Below are 12,420 nucleotides of genomic sequence, written 5' to 3' on the forward strand. Positions count from 1 at the left end.
TGTAGCTCAGATGGTCTCAGATCAATGTATGCTATACAAATGCATCTATCATTTATATCAAGTACAGTGCTGCTTATTTAAGATTATTATCCATGGATAGCAGGCACATTTAACAGGCATAATATAACCATGTCATTCTTGTCTCTAGTTAAATGAGTAACCGCCACTTTGCCCTAAGACCTCAAAGACCAGTATTGCAGGATTGCATTCTGCAAGACTCCTGCAGTGGGCATGGTAAGATATCATGCCAAGGGGGAAAAGTATAACAACCACTTAAAATTGAAAGAATAATCTGCCAAGACTACCAAGATAGAATATACCTTAATGTCAGCAGTAGGCTCAAAGGAAAGAGTAACTCACATATGCCAGAAGGAGACAAAACTGAGAAGGAATTTGACAGCATTGTTTGGAGTAGACTGATTCTTCAAACTTAAATCTAAGCCTACTATGTTTTGCTACTAATTCTCTGAATACACTTTTAAGTACTTTTATACCAGAAAAAGTCACTTGAATTGTTTATCAGTTCAATCTGGGAGCTGGGAGTGTTGCTGTAAAATATGGAGATAAAAAATTTTTCATTTCCCTGGCTTTTTAGGGTACAGCTCTGCTCTGTAGATGTAACAGAAGGACTATATGGGATTGTGTGCAAGAAAATTAAGGGATGAAATTCAGGACTTGGATACACCCTGGATGATACATCTGGGATAGTAGCCAAAATAAAAGAACATGACTACTACGTTAATAGTATATAATGGTATGCTGAGTTAATGATGTAGAAACACATGAGTAACAACACAGGATGACATTGAATGTTGCTGGGAGTGTTTCTCTTATCCGTGTCCTTTCTCCTTCTTTCTTATACATGTGCATGTACCCATTTAGACACAAATATAAACATACCTATGCATATATATGATTTTGTGTACAGATTTATGCACATTTTTACTTATACTTCCAGCAATTATTTGCATCTATTTTTATTTATATCTCCCTAGAGAACAAATTATTTAGGTTGGAGTATTAATTTTTCATAGTTAGGATGAACCTGGTGATTTAAAACCATATGTTCTACTAATTCCACATGAATCAGAGTTGGAAAATTTGAGAATTCATGAGATCTTGGAAAATTCGAGAATGTTTTTCATTTCTTAACTTTCTTTCCACTTAAGATACAGTAAGCCAAAAATGAAATGGAAATGTAATGTATATAGACATAAATGAGTGATAAAATTTTTCTCAAAACAATTTATAATTTAATGTCTCAAATATTACTAAATATTTCAAAGATTGTCCGGACTGATGGACTAATTACTGAGTGATCAGCCCTGGGTATAATCCAATGGTTTCACCATAAAGATGCACTTCTAATCTATTTAGAGCATGTTGACTGAATCACACTTCAAATATGATCTTGACAGCTTAATTCTCTTTTGTCTTTTCTATTTCTTTCTTGTTGTCATGGATATTTACATTAAAGAACTCAGAAATTATAGTTTTGGGTTATGGTGTATTTTTAAACCGACCATAAAAAAGAGAATTTTTATTGGCCACAGACTTTGGCCAGTGAGTATATAGGAACTAAAGGAATAAAATAAGACCAGATCTACTTTACATGGATCTCAAAGACCAGTGGGTAACCCCTACATAAACTAGATAAGTCTGTGAGCCTGCGTCATCCCTACTGCACAATGAACATCTAACCAGAAAGCACACTACACAGAAGTTCTTATAAAGTGTTTGATTTTGGTTTATTGTTTAAAAAGGTGATTAATGTCAATAGGAGTGTGAAGACACAAGTCACGTTATGATTTGACTAAATGATCTGTTCAATAATTTATGCATTACTCAAATGATTTCCAATCGTCCACTGTATAATGGTACTTTGTTAGTAACGGTGTTTAAAAATATACTTTAGATACTTTTTTATTTATTTATTTATTTATTTATTTATTTATTTATTTATTTATTTATACATTACAGATTTAATTCCCCTCCTGGTCCATCCTTCTATTGTTCCAAATCCCATACCTCCTCCCTGCCCCTCCCCCTGGCTCCAAGTGGATGTCCCCACCCCTCTGCACCCTTCCCTACTCAACCTTTAAACTCACCGGGGCCTCCAGTCTCTTGAGGATTAGGTGGATCTTCTCTGACTGAACCCAGACCCAGCAGTCCTCTGCTGTATATGTTATTGGGGGCCTCTTATCAGCTGGTGTATGCTGTCTGGTTGGTGATCCAGTGTCTGAGAGATCTCAGGGGTCCAGGTAAATTTGAAATTGCTGGTCCTTCTACAGGATTGCCCTCCCTCTCAGCTTCTTCCAGTTTTCCCTAATTCAACCACAGGAGTCAGCAGCTTCTGTTCATGGGTTGGATGCAAATATCTGCATCTGACTCTTTCAGCTGCTTGTTGGGTCTTTCTGAAGGCAGTCACGATAGGTCTCTTTTTGTGAGCACTCCATAGCCTCAGAAATAGTGTCAGGCCTTGGGGCCTCCCCTTGAGCTGGATTTCACTTTGGGCCTGTCGCTAGACCTTCTTCCTCATGCTCTTCTTCATTTCCATCCCTGCAGTTCTTTCAGACAGGAACAACTATGGATTAGAGTTTTGACTGTGTGATAGCAACTCTATCCCTCACTTGATGCACTGTCTTTCTGCTGGAGATGGGTTTTATAAGTTTCCTCTTCCCACTGTAGGGCATTTCATCTATTGTCCCTCTTTTTGAGTCCTGAGAGTCTCTCACCTCCCAGGTTTCTGGTACATTCTGTAGGATCCTCCAACCTCCTACTTCCTGTGGTTGCTTGCTTCTATTCTTTTGACTAGCACTCAGGGCTTCAGTCCCTTTTCCCCACCTAATACTAGATCATGTTCACCTCTCACTCCCATCCCCATCCTTTTTCCCTCTCGGATCCCTCCTTCTCTCCACCCTTGTGGTTGCTTTCTTCTTCCTCCCAAGTGGAACTAAGGTGTCCTCACTTGGGCCCTTCAGCTTGTTGACCTTTTTGAGTTCTATGGACTGTACCTTGGGTATTCTGTACATTTTTGTGGTTAATATTCACTTATTAGTGAGTACATACCATGCTGTGCTTTTGGGTCTGAGTTACTTCACTCAGGATATTTTCTAGTTCCATCCATTTGCCTGCAAAACTTAGGATGTCCTCATTCTTAATAGCTGAGTAGTATTCCACTGTGTAAATGAACCACATTTTCTCTATCCATTCTTTTGTCGTGGGACATCTGGGTTGTTTCCAACTTCTCGCTATCACAAATAAGGTCATTATGAACATAGTGGAACATGTGCCCTTGTGGCATAGTGGAACATCTTTTGGGTTTATTCCTAAGAGTGATATTTCTGGGTCTTTAGGTAGGTCTATTTCCAATTTCCTGAGGAACCTCCAAATTGATTTCCAGAGTGTTTTTACCAGTTTGCAATCCTACCAGCAATGGAGGAGTAGTCCTCTTTCTCCACATCCTTACCAACATGTGTTGTCACCTGAGGTTTTGATTTTAGTCATTCTGATTGATGTAAAGTGGAGTCCCACAGTCATTTTGATCTGCATTTGATTTGCAGTCTTAGTTCACTAACTAACATTTCTTTAGGTGCTTCTCAGCCATTTGAGATTCCTCTGTTGTAAATTCTTGGTTTAGTTCTACTCCATTTTTTAAAATTGTGTTGTTAAGTGCTATGTCCTTGCTTCTAGATTAATTTCTTTCTTTCTTTCTTTTTAATTCAGGGGAAATAAAACAGAAAAGCAACAAGTAACTTGAATGGAGTGTATACAATGCTGTGGTTTTAGAAGTGATGTTCTCATTTATAAGAATATTTGACAAAACTTGCATGAAATGTTATGTAAATAAGAAGTGTTCAAGTAATAGTACTTACTGGACACTGAACTTTCTCCCCACAACCCCAACCCCAACCCCACACACACACCCTCTGGCCCCACGTTAGTTTTTCTTTTCAGTATATATCATTAAGTAAAATCTTTTCTCAAGAAAGCACATAAACTCAGGTGGAGACATTATTGCGTGTAGTGCTGGTCTTCTAATTGTTGAGGTAACGTTAAAAATACAGACCTAGGCACTGAATGACACTGGTCTTAAAGAGCCATACATACATGGGAGATGCCAGGTCCTGGTGTGAACAAGGGAAGTTGTGTTGTGGCAAACGGGAAAGCAGAACTGTGTTTCAAAGTGCATATTTTTACCTCTAGTTTCACAGGGGTACAAACTGCCTTCCTCAGCAACAGGCAAAACTCAGGTTGAGATTTGCAACTGAGAGCCACAATGTGCCATCATTGATAGGTTTTCTCTAAGATCATATCTGATAGCCAGTTCCACAGAACACTGGACAGAAGTGAGATGACAATTTGAGATCTTAATTCATCGAGGCTGAATGAGGATTGTCACTAGCACTGGATCAGGGCTACCTCCTTTTTTTTTTTTTTAATATAAACTATTTTTTTTTATTAACTTGAGTATTTCTTATATACATTTCAAGTGTTATTCCCTTTCCCGGTTTCCGGGCAAAATCCCCTTCCTTATGGGTGTTCCCCTCCCAACCCTCCCCCCATTGCCGCCCTCCCCCCATAGTCTAGTTCACTGGGGGTTCAGTCTTAGCAGGACCCAGGGCTTCCCCTTCCACTGGTGCTCTTACTAGGATATTCATTGCTACCTATGGGGTCAGAGTCCAGGGTCAGTCCTTTTATTGTCGTTGTCACAAGATGATAAAGCCAGGGAGATTTGTTTCTGCTTACACTTTTAGAAACTACAGTCCCTCAGATCAGTAAACACTTGGCAAAGTTTTAGGGAAGATGATGCTGGAGGTGGGATCTCCTCTTATCAAAGGTCAGGAAGCAGCAGGATAAGGTGGCTTAATTGGAGTTCTTATTGCTGTAGTAAAATACAATGACCAAACCCAACTTGTGGATGAAAGGGTTATGTTGCCTGATAATCAGGAATGGAATCAGCAGGATATCAAGGTAGTAGGAATTTGGAAGTGAAACTGAAACAGAGGCCATGGAGGAGTGATATTGCTAGGCTAATCAGTAAAACACCTTCATTCTGCTTTCTTATGTAATCCAGGACTACCTGTCCATGGGTGGCACCATTCCCAAAGGACTAGATTCTCTCACATTAACTGCTAATGAAGAAAAATGCCCCACAGGGTTACCCACACACTAATCTGATGGGGGAATTTTCTTCATTTAGTTCTCCTCTCAAATGAGTCTAGTTTATATAAAGTTGACACAAACCTATCTGGCATATCTGGTGTAAACCTGATCAAAACATGATTCTCAATACCTACTTCAGAGACTCTTTTCCTCCAACTATGCCTCATTTTCTAAAGATAATCTTCCAAGCACCGCAAGCTAGGGCTAAGTAGGGGACATTTCATTCATAAACAGTAACAGGCAGTGTCTAGGCAACAATGAATTCTGGATAGAATGCCTTTGGGGAGGCAGGCTTAGACAGCTCAATTGAATCTTTTATTCTGAATTCCTCTGTGCTAATGTGATGATGTGTATTCACATAGGGCACACATCATCACATCAGTACAAACATGGAGAAAAGAAAAAAAAGGAAAGAAAAGAAAAGAAAAGAAAAGATTTCTCTGCTTCCTCTTTTCTCTGCTAATACTGGCTACCACCAAGAATGCAAAGATTCTTGCTAACAATCTAGACTCAAACCTTCATTTTTACTTTGAGAAGTTAGCAAAACTGAGTGTTAATAACACAAACTGGGTGTGACAATTTGTCTCAAATTTATATCCATAAATTATGTTTATTTTTTTGTCCATTTTACCTGGAGAAAAACAAAGGTTAATTTGGTATCTCAGTAAATCATAAAAGTTTGCTATTTGAGCATGTTGCATAAACTTCCAAAGTTAATTATTTTCATTAGCTACATATATTATGTTAAATTAATTTGCTTAGTACAGAGAATGAATTTCAACAAGTTTAGAAAATTAAACTACGTAAAATTAGGCCTGTACTAATCAAAAAATAATTGCCTAGGCAGAAGTCAAGGCACATTTTATTAAGAGTATTTGTAATTTGTTTGTTCCAAATATTTATATTTCCATGTTTTATATTTCAGAATCCTTTACAAAATTTAAAACTCTAATGCAATAAATATATTTTGAATATATGTTTTGTCCTGCTATCCCTGCTTTGTTTACAAACAAGTGAGAAAGGAGGTGTTTGAAAAGCAGGTAATAATATTTGACTATCGATACTTTATACTTATTTCTTAGTAGATAAACCATTAGGAAGGTACATACATAATACAATGTGTAACTTAGAACTTGACCATGATAAACAGATTAAGTCTTGTATGGTAAGGATTTAATCCAGCATAAACTGGGATTTTTTTTGTCAGCAATCAAAAGAAAACCCTTAGATTCTCACAGCAGAAAACTCCAAACTAAACAAGATATAAAATATATCAGAAGATCTGGCTTGTAAGCTCAAAATCAGGAGCATCTGTGAAAAGGTATTTACTATGGCTGAAAGGTTCACCACTAAATTCACTACACACAGGCCTTGCCAATCACCCTAGGCAGGCAGGTAGTTTTCCAGAGCTGATGAATTTGTTCAAATCTTTCTCTGCACTCTGATTCTAATAGATGACCAATGCTAACTCTATGAAAATGAATGCTTCAGTTTGATGGTTATATTGTTTCTAGACATGTATATAGTGCAATGTGTTTCTATTTATGTGCTACATTGCAAGTTCATATAGGTCTATACAGAAACACAGTTTTTTTTTTTCAGTCATCCTTAGTGTTTCAGTAAGTAGGAACTAACATCTTTGCCATAATGCCTAATCGTTTGCTGTGGTTTTCATCCTATTTTTGTAAGTCTGAGTCTCCACCACCCAATTCATATTCCCACAGTTTTTAATTCCTCTAGAATATCTGACAACCCAAAGTTCACTGAGTTCGCTGGAATTTAAGATTTCCATTTTCGAATAAGGCATGTATCACCTCTGGTGAAATCATTACAAATGAATGCCAATAATATCCAAGAAGACAGAATCTTAATATAAACCAAATGGCATCCCTTGAGGGAGAAAAAAGAGCTTACCAAGGGCTTAGATGTACATGTGTTCACAATGATGATTACCCAGCATGGAGATCTCAGAACAAGGCTGCTTGTTTACAGTGGATGTAATGAGGTTTCTGTGCTAGAGTTCAACTCCTTTTAGAATTCTGAACAAAGAAAGGGAGCATTGGAAGAGCCCTTCAAGTTACACCATAAATTGGACTTGCTGCCAAAATCGGGAGGAATCTAAGGCCTTGACTTGGGTAAGTGGTTCTTAACGGAGTTCATGACAAAATAATGAAAGCTGGGGTGTTTTACAAAGAACATATGCTATACACTGTGCTCCTTTTGTACTTAAAGTGGTCCACATTTATTTTTAGCATTGTGTATGCAAACATGCCTGAGGAATAGGAAAGATGCAACACTATATACATTGTTTGATAAAGTATTTGCCTCTTAAAAGGAGTCAATGTTATCATCAGTTAAATGTACTTAAATCAGCAGGATGACCAATTTTGCCTATGAATCTGGCTGAAATGTCACAGAAATGCTAAACTTCTAGGGGTAAATACACACATGTTCTCGTTTCACCATTTTAAATATCTTTGAAAATTCAAATACAGAATCAAAATATCATGGTAGATAAACATGAATGTGAAAGGAAATATAGTGCTTGGTAAGTGACAGACTAAATATATAGATATAAATTATAAATCAGACAATTAAGACAAGAAAGTTTATGCTTTTTTGAAAGTGACTAATAATGCTGGCAAATGTGTCTTTTATGTTTAGTTGGCTCAGAAATAGATAATTGTTTCCTTTTATTTAGACACACAAATCAATGCCCCACTGAAATGGGTTTTTCATTAGATTAACACATCCAATTAGAACCTCATAAGTGCCATCAGTGGTCAACAGAGTCTCAGACTCTTCCTCACTTGTACATCTGCTGGGGTCAAATCCCTTGAGTTGATTTTTCTGTGAGCAACAAATACAGAAAATATCAGAGGGTAGAAAGGTTGACACTTGTGTAGTGACTTGATTACAGTGGTCATCATTTTGAAGTTGGTGTTTCTTAAATCTCTCTTATTTGCTTGTTGGAGAAAACAAGTAGACATATTCTAGACCAAATTTGGTACATTTCTGTAGTGGAGTTGCAGGAGTACTCCAGTCAAAAACTATCAAGAAAATGCTGCGGACTTAGAGAGGCAATACTAAGGATCTATCTACCATTTCAGAAGGTTGAGAGGACCATTCTTCTCTCGTCAAACAACAGACAGGTACACAATCCTAGGGAGCATTTGATTGAAGGATTAACTACATTAACCCAACATTTTCCCCCTACAGACATGGGTGAATGATCAACTTGAATTTCTTTGGTTCCTAAATTTGTGGTAATATTTTCAGTTCAGAATTGCAAAATAGACATATATGAAATGACTTGAAGTGGTTCCCTATGTGTCATTACAAGTTTTATTTTCTTAGAAGCATTTTTCCAAGAGCTGAGTAACATTGTGTATAGTTACGTACATGCCATAATAGATACATGAAAGTCAGAGGGCAGCTTTCAGGAGTCAGCTCTTTCCTTGTAACACAGGTATCAGACTCAGGTCACCAGGCTTGGTGCAAGGACATTTAAAAACTGAACAACATTTCTGGTCCACCTTAATAACATACTTTTGTTTTTGCAGTTTTTATGCAAAGTCCTTTATCAATTTTATTATTACTATATGTCTTCCTGGTGTCCTAAGTCAAGTAATCATTGTAATATCATGGAGCCTTTACTTTATATGTTATTCAAGTATGTATCAGCTCAGTGTTACATTTAAATAGTAAGCTCAATTTATTTAATAGTTATATGTGGTGTTAAAGTTCAAGTTTATTCTTTTGGACATGAACAGGCAATTTTTTTGCAGCCTTGGTTATATTATTTTCTGTCATTTTGTGACTCAGATGTAGATGCTTATGCTTTTGTAGATTTGATCAAGTATATGAGGACACACTACTTCATTTAACTGGGCTCTACATGTCTTTGTGCAAATATCACACTGCTCAGCTGTGAATATTCCAGAATGAGTATGACAGTTCTTACTGGTCTTTAAGGTTGGTTTAGCCCTTGGAATTTTCACAAAATTCCATATTTATCTTATAATAAGACCCTTTACACCTACTTTCAATCTCCTGATCGTCTGTACTTCTCCCACATCTCTTCCATTATCTGAACTAGCCCCCATTTTCCCTCTCCCCCTCCTCTCTCCCTGCGAGATCCCTCTCTCCCTCTACTTCCAGGAGATTATTCTCTTCCCCCTACTCAGTAGTACTATAGCATCCACACTTTGGTGAAATCTACTTTCTTCTTGAGTTTCATATAGTTTGTAGGTGTGCAGCAGTGGGGGAGGGGGAACTGAGGGTAGCCACTAGAAAGTACTAGATGCCAGGAATCCAAGAGTTTCCCAGGACTCAACAGGGAGGACTTTAGACGAAATACCCCTGAAAGGGGAGAAAGAACCAATAGAGACCATATCTAGTGGATAGACCTAGCACTGAATTGAGGGATGGGGGCACCCAAACACCTCCAATTCCTCCTGTCTAAAGAAAATGCAGGGACAAAAAAGTGGAGCAGAAACTGAAGCAACAACCATCCAGAGATTGCCGCACCTAGGGATCCATTCTATCTGCAGATAGCAAACCCAGACACTGTTGCTGATGCCAAGAAGTGCTTACTGACAGGAGCCTAGTATAGCTGTCCCATAAGAGGCTCTGCCAGAGCCTGACCAATAAAGTTGCAAATGTACACAGCCAAAGATCGTACTGAGCACAGGGACCTCAATGTGGAAGTTAGGGCAAGGACTGTAGGAGCTGATGGGGTTTGCAACGTCATAGGAAGAACAATAATATAAACCAACCAGACCCCCCAAAATTCCCAGGGGTTAAACCACCAACCAAAGAGTACACAGGGAGTACCCATGCCTCCAGCTGGTATGTAACAAAGGATGGCTTTATCTGGCCTCACTGGGACGGGATCCCCGTGTTCCTGTGGAGGCTTGATGACCCAGAACAGCAGAAGACTAAGTCGCTGAGGCAGGAATGGGTGAGAGGGTACGTGCAGAGTGCCTCACAGACGCAGGGGAGACGGAGGATGGAATAGAGAACTTGTGGAGGGGAAACTGAGAAGGGGATAGCATTTGAAATATAAATAAATAAAACCACCAATAAAAAGTATGAAAACAGGATTCTTTAGTTTCTAAAAGCTACAACTTTGTGACTTTTGACTGGTGTAAGCTAAATGTTAAGACTTCTTTGAATCATATTGACATATGAACAATATTGTATGTTCTAATAGAATATGTGACAGTTATCTGTTTTTGATTATTGGTTCAAAGGAATCATTTACAGTATTATAAAGTTAGAACAAGGTCTTACATAATTAATAATGGTTCTATATAAAATGTTACATGTAAAATTGTGTATCATATTAAAAAATATTTAAATATGGGACAAATGTGACCTATTATGTTTAATTTTATTTTATTTTTAGTTTTATATTCCAAAAATACAGCAAATACAGAGGCGAATGCCAGCAGCAAACCACTGAACTGAGAACAGGACCCCTGTTGAAGGAATCAGAGAAAGAACTGGAAGATCTTGAAGGGGCTCGAGACCCCATATGTACAACAATGCCAACCAACCAGAGCTTCCAGGGACTAAGCCACTACCCAAAGACTATACATGGACTGACCCTGGACTCTGACCTCATAGGTAGCAATGAATATCCTAGTAAGAGCACCATGGAAGGGGAAGCCCTGGGTCCTGCTAAGACTGAACCCCCAGTGAACTAGATTGTTGGGGGGAGGGCGGCAATGGGGGGAGGATGGGGAGGGGAACACCCACAAAGAAGGGGAGGGGGAGGAGTTAGGGGGATGTTGGCCCGTAAACCAGGAAAGGGAATAACACTCGAAATGTATATAAGAAATACTCAAGTTAATAAAAAAGAAAAAGAAAAAAAAACAAAAAAACAAAAAACAAAGTTAATTTCTGATCAAAATACTTGGTGTGGTACTTTGACTTATTTGGGGGGGAGCAGTCAAATCATGTGTTTATTGAGTGCCTGTTATGTGCTAAATATTGTTCAGGGGACTTGGGATCCAGCCGAGGACATGGGGAGCCCTGTCCTCTTGGAGCGTACAATCTTTGCACTGCTGTGACCTTGGGCAAGTCACTGCACCCCTTGATCAGCCCAACAGACATAGCTGGGCGTGGTGCAGATGCTGACCAGGACAGCGCCCTGACCCACCACCCCAGACAGCAGAGAGGGCTGCAGGTTCATCTTTAATAATCAAGTACAAGGGGAAGGAGTGAGAGGAAGGGAGCTATACGAGCTGCTGCTGCTGCTTGGTGGCGGCCTTGTTGGCTAGGTCGTTGGCCTTCTCTGTAGCTGCCAGTGCGGTCTCCTTTGCTTTCTCTTTGGCCTCTTTGGCTGTCTCAACAAGTGTTTTTGAAGGGGCCTCACCTTGTAGCTTGGCCAGGATGTATTCAAAACCCATTTTCTTGGTCCCTTTGCTTTTGAACCGGGCAAGACCTAATTCCTGGACAGCTCTGGAGATGCCAAATAAGCTAGAGGAGACCCAGGCCTCCCGACAGATTTCAGTGCAGCCGCTATTGTCAGAGTTCACACAGTAAACACATCATTCCTCCACCACCATCAGCCGGGCGTGGTTGATGTTCCAGGTGAAGGTGGTCATGGTCTGATTCTGTGGGTCCACAATCGAGTCCTCCAGGGTGTACACCGAGTGAGCAACGTTGGCGGGAAAGAGTCGCTCTGCCCAACGTGGCATCCTGTTGGTCTTGGTCAGGAGTCTCCGGGACAGAAGCTTCTGGTCAGGGGTCACCTCCCAGTGCACTATATCTTCGGTTAAGACCTGTTTGCTATAGGGATTTGAGTACTGTTGCCAGAAGGCAGCGAACACTTGGTTCCAGGAACTTCAGAGCACGCTCTGGCCCAGGAAATACTTCACCATTGTCCAGACCCGGGTGGGCTCAGCACTCATGCAGCATCAGGGTGAAGAGCCCCGGGTGGGGGTGGGGGAACGTGGCAAGGCACATGCCTGCCAGGCTCACAGCTCAACCACTGCGGCGCAGAGCCCAGGTCCCTACCGCCTCCATGAAAGTATACGACTGCTTGGCTTATTTTTAAGATAATGACAACAAACTTTATAATCCTTACTTTGTGTAGGTCCACAAGTGATCCCTTTCGTTTAATGAGTAAAATGGGTACTTAATACATGGAATTATAAGCCAGGCTTTCAGTCAGGGAACCATAATATTCAGTCAGGTTTCTACCTTGGTAATGCTGCCACATGATTAATACTCTTAACTCTAGTC

General features: G+C 39.6%; 1 pseudogene; it reads right to left on the reverse strand.

The window, feature by feature from the left end:
* Positions 1-11,408: 11,408 nt before the first annotated feature.
* On the reverse strand, positions 11,409-12,056 carry Prelid1-ps6 (PRELI domain containing 1, pseudogene 6; annotated as a pseudogene).
* Between the last annotated feature and the right edge of the window lie 364 nt (positions 12,057-12,420).

This window comes from Rattus norvegicus, chromosome 16 (assembly GCF_021556685.1).
Source record: "Rattus norvegicus strain SHRSP/BbbUtx chromosome 16, alternate assembly SHRSP_T2T, whole genome shotgun sequence".
NCBI classification, from domain to species: Eukaryota; Metazoa; Chordata; class Mammalia; order Rodentia; family Muridae; genus Rattus; species Rattus norvegicus.